A 5,530-nucleotide genomic window follows, 5' to 3' on the forward strand; every position below is an offset into this window, starting at 1 on the left:
GAATTCTAAGTAATTCATTTCGACAGAGATGGGGAATTTCGGGTGTGTTCAGTACTGTCTAATTTATCTGCACCTCCCAGGGTTCTGTATCAAAACTGAGCAGGTCCCAGCTTTTCAACAAAACCCATGAGATACCAGTCTGCTTCCACCTCTTCTGTTAAGAACCTGTGGCTCCCTAAGACCCACTTGGAAAAATCCACAAACCATTTCTTTGTTGTGGAAGTATTAAAAAAATGAATCCTGCCGTTCCTGTGCTTGTGCCTCCGTCCCTGGCAGCCTGGCTGGCCACACACTGGCGGGTAATGGCCGACCTGTTTTTATCTCATGGAGACTCTGACTCAGAACTCCAGTCTCTCTCCCTAGCTTGCTAGGTTCCCACTGGCGAGCAGCTACCACACCAACCCTGAACTTCAAATCCCCCATGGTTTTTGTGCAGCACCTCAGACAGATCCACACTTGGCTGCCATACCTTTCTCTCTTGAACCCAGATGAGCTGCAGTGTGAAGGAAAACACAACACAAACTTAGTTCAGAAACAATGGTAACTCAATCTCTGGGCGCAACAACTAAATCCTAATCTTGTAAGCCTTTTTAAAATCTGATTCCTCTGGTGGCAAATCCTTGCGGATCTGCCATGATACTGTGAAACTCTGGCAGCTACATCTTACCCCTCTGCTATCCTGGTTCCAAAAAGGACCTAACTCTCTCCTGCTTTCTTGCTTCCTCTGTCCAACCCAGAAGTCCTGCCTACTCACCCAGTGATTGTCTCCTTTATTCATTAGGGGATTAGTTCATAAGAACAGCACCAGTCCCATCCACATTTCTTAATGTTTTGTTGTGGTTGTTGTTGTTGTTTGGTTTTTGGTTTTTGGTTTTTTTTTTTTTCTGTAGGGGGGGTATCTTTGATCAGTCTGTTGAAACAGAACCCCTGAGATTCAGCAATTTACAGTGAACAAGTTTACTGTTCCATCCCTCTGACTGGGAAGCCCCAAATCAAAGGACTTAGGCTGTACCTGAGGTATCTGGTAATCGCTTTCTTTATCTGGTGGTAAACAAGGCCTGTGGGGGAGAGGAAAGAGACACAGAGGGTGCCACCATAACTTTTCTAACAAGTCCACTCTGGAGATGATCACATTTGCGTTTGTGAGTGGAGATCCCACCACCCTAAACACCTCTTCAAGGATGCAGCCCTCAACACTGTTGTGATGGGAATTAAGTGCAGAAGCTGGACTTTCAAACCAAAGAGATGGGCCTGGCATTACATTTTAGTGGCAGAACATTCTAGCCCCCAAAAGAGAACAGTGAAAAACAATGGCGTTTATCCTCAGGTGGCTGGCTTGGGAGCACGAGTGGCTGGCAGTTAGAATCTGGAGTAGATTTGAGAACCCTCCTCCCATACTCTACAAGCTGAGTGCCATGCTCTATGGGGGCTAGAATAGGTATGGCTCCCACACGCTCATGTGTGTGAAGGCTTGGTCCATAGGGAGTGACAAACTGTCAGGATGTGTGGTCTTGTTGAGGAAGTGTGAGCTTTGAGGTCTCATATGCTCAAGGCATGCCCAGGGTAGAAGACAGTCTCTTGCTGCTTCTGGAGCAAGATGTAGAACTCTCAGCCCCTTCTCCTGAACCATGTTGTCTGCAAGCCACCGTGTTTCCCATTATGACAGTAATGGACGAAACCTCTGAAACTGCAAGCCAGCCCCAATGAAATGTTTTCCTTCATAAGTTTCCCTTAGCTAAGACACTGCCCGTGGACCTTTGTTTTTTCACCTGCAGACCGATGAACTTCTTCACCCACTTCACTCACAGAGCTGTTGGGAACATTAGGTAGCATACAGGGCTTAGACTGAGTGGACCTGGCTCTCAGAAAGACCGCCAAAACCATTAGTCATTTGTTACAGTGATTGAGATGGCTATGAGTGACGAGGTTATTAAGACCAAAAATAACTGTATACTCGGGAGGTGTAAGCGTTATTAATAGTTCTCTACTACAGCAGAATTGTGCCATCCAGTAAGGATTACCTAGTTTAACCAGTTACGGAAGTAATTTATGTGCTCCTTGGTAATTAACACTGTGGATCTGAGGTGCCCGAGGAAAAGAATGAGAGAGCAGTACATTTTAATAAGGACTCCGGGGACCGGGTGTAGAGGGGAGGGGAGCTGAGGCCAGCTGAACCTGGAGGGAATGAACTACAGCAAGCATCGGAGGCCAATAACACGCCTCCTGCTTCATGTATCAGATAGCCCCTGGGACGTCATGGTGCTACACTGACAATTTCAGGCCTCTTCCAAAAGCACAAATACTTCAAGATGAAAAGGGAGCTTCACCGTGAAGTGTTGGAGTGACGGTCCTACAGAACTCAGCTTTCTCCAGGATGGGCACAGCTACATGATTCGTGTTATCAAATTATTATTATTTTTTTCTTTTTGAACCTTCCTTTTCTTTCTCCTTGTCGTGGTGCTGGAGTTTGAACCTAGGACCTTACCCTACTCGCCCAGCTCTCCTCTGCCTTTCTGCTACTCCTTTCTACTGGTCTCTGAGCACATTCTTGGTTTGCCTAATGGTAATCCCAGCCGGGGAGTTTTAGCCACTCACACCTCACCCCTGCCTTTTGCTTGGCTGGCTCCTAGGTACTCTTCCAAATTTCGGTTAGATTATACTTTGAGAAGATTAATCCGGGAGTGTCAACTTGATTGGATTAAGAGATCCCTTAGGAGATTAGCAGAACACATCTTTGAGTATGTCTGAGGGTGTCTGTGATTTCCAAAAAAGGATCAGATCAATCATAAGGGCTTTGACCTCCAGAGGTTTAATACATTGATAGATTCTGTTGTGCCAGGAAACATTTGTGAACCCCAAAAAGACCACCAAGGAGCTGTATCTGATGTAATAGCATTGGGGTCCCTTTTCTCAAGCTGCAGCTCGGGCTCCCGCCAACCCTGACATGGCAGGAAGGTGGAGTCCTGAGCCTAGTTTTAGGGGAGCACTTATATAGGCAAGAAGGGGGTATATAGCCTGGCACACATTTGATTGGGGAGCCATTATGACCTTTAACATAGTTGGCTGGTGCTGGGAGCCAAACCATAAACTTAACTTCTGTTTTCCTCCTGATTGGTGGTTGTTAGGAAATGAAATGTCGGGCCGACTTGTAACCTGGAGGTGCAGATTTTGGGGGGATAACCTGGAAAGTGGTGTTAGACACAGGTTTTGTTGAGGGTAACCTGGAAACTGGTGCTAGGTACCGGCCTGCTAGTTAAAACTTGAGTTCAACCTTAGGGCAGGTTCTCTAAGATGGAGTCTGCACCTGAAAGATTTGGTCTCTCAACTCAAACTTTTTTTAAAAAATTTGAGACAGGATCTTACTATGTATTCTGGGTGGCCTGGAACTCGCTGTGTAGGCCACCCTGGCCTGAAAGCCACGGAGATCCTCCTGCCTCTGCTTCCCTGGCCCCGGAGCTAATGGCACAGGTGTGGATTAATGCTTTGAGTAGCGACTGTAGAGTGGTGAGGCCTGGGGGGACAAAGTGAGTCGCAGACGGTGTGATCTGAAGGGCACTTCTGGCTGTGACTGGTTCCTGTTCCTCTCCCTTGCTTCCTGGCTGCAGGGATGTGAGTAGCTTTCCTCCACCATGAACTGCCTCTGCTGCGCTCCAGTCTTGCCTTGAGCCCGGAGGAACAGAGCCAGCTGGGTGTAGACCAGAGCCTCTGGAACCAGTAGCAAAGGAAGTGTCTCCTCCCTGAAGCTGTCACAGGCATTCTGTCACCGTAAAGGCAAAGACGAGGGACACCTCCAGAAAAGCTCCCTTGGCCCCAAGCCATGAAATGACATCCATTTTCTGTTTGTTTGTTTTTGGTTTTTTTTTGAGACAGGGTTTCTCTGTGTAGCCCTGACTGTCCTGGAACTCACTCTGTAGACCAGGCCGGCCTCGAACTCAGAAATCCTCCTGCCTCTGCCTCCCAAGTGCTGGGATTAAAGGCGTGCGCCACTACTGCCCAGCACATCCATTATTTTTTTAATCACAGTTTACCTTTCTTTGAATTGTAATTACTTATTTACTTATGCAGTTATTCACTTTTTTATTTTACAATTTGTCTTGCTGTGTTTTGGTTTTGGCCTTTTGAAAGAAAGTCCCTATGTAATCCTGGCTGTCCTGGAACTCCCAATATAGACCACACTGGCCTCAACTCACAGAGACCCACTTGCCTCTGCCCCCTGAGTGCTGGGATTAAAGACATCCACCTCCATGCCTGGCTCTTGTTTTTTTAGCTTTTGAGACAGACAGCCTAATGAAGCTGGGACAGGTCTCAGAAGCCCAGGACAAGCTGAACTTTATCCATCTTCCAAGGTCATGGTTATATAGGCATGTGCCACCATGCCAGGCTGGGACTGTACAGCTATAAATTTTGTTGAGCTAGACAGTGCCTATGTTTTTATTTATTTTTCAATCATTATATCTTCCCTCCCCCATGCCTGGAATAGTGTATGGATCAGAGCTGAATGACATTTACCAAATGAAAGAATTATTGAATAAATGACCCCTGCCTTCCCCCCAACTTCTCCAACAAGCACTACAGAGAGTCAGTCCTGTCTATTCCTAGGACCCTTATGGTCCGAGGATCCCTCAGCACACCTGTGCTATGACATTGATTAAGTTCATTTAAAAAAAAATCACTGGCCAGGCGGTGGTGGCGCACACCTGTAATCCCAGCACTCTGGTAGGCAGAGGCAGGTGGATTTCTGAGTTCAAGGCCAGCCTGGTCTACAGAGTGAGTTCCAGGACAGCCAGGGCTACACAGAGAAACCCTGTCTCGAAAAGACCAAATCCAAAAAAACAAAATACACTTGGGAGGCAGAGGCAGCCTGATCTCTGTGAGTTCAAGGCCAGCCAGGTCTACTCTACAGAGCGAGTTCCAGGATGGCCAAAGCTACACAGAGCCCTGTCTCCAAAAAAAAAAAAAAAAAAATCTAAATACATAAAAACATAAATGTAAACAGGAAAAGTCATTCATTCATTTATTTTATGAGGCTTCTCTGAGGAGTCCCTGGGTCTATGTAACTGAAATGAAGGTTCTTCTCCATCTGCGCTTCTCAGCGACATAGCTGCTGCCTTCATCATCCTCCTAAGATAGCTCCTTCTTGCCTGGGACAGGTTCCCACAACACTGGAGGACATGCCGGCCGGGCAGTGGTGGCACTCGCCTTTAATCCCAGCACTTGGGAGGCAGAGGCAGGAGGATTTCTGAGTTCGAGGCCAGCCTGGTCTACAGAGTGAGTTCCAGGACAGCCAGGGCTACACAAAGAAACCCTGTCTTGAAAAAACAAACAAACAAACAAACAAACACTGGAGGACAAACTCCTGGCTTCTACCAGGCGCCTGCTCACATCTTTGCTACCCATTTGACCTGACCTCTAAAAACAAACTCAAGTCCTGGCCCAGCCTTAGACTGACCCCAAGAATCCCCCTGTCTCCCAATCTCTCATCAGAGAAACATGTCAAGGTTTTGCCTTCCAAAAGTAGCTCAAACCTGGG

The sequence above is a fragment of the Apodemus sylvaticus genome, chromosome 20 (genome assembly GCF_947179515.1).
Source record: "Apodemus sylvaticus chromosome 20, mApoSyl1.1, whole genome shotgun sequence".
Lineage (NCBI taxonomy): Eukaryota > Metazoa > Chordata > Mammalia > Rodentia > Muridae > Apodemus > Apodemus sylvaticus.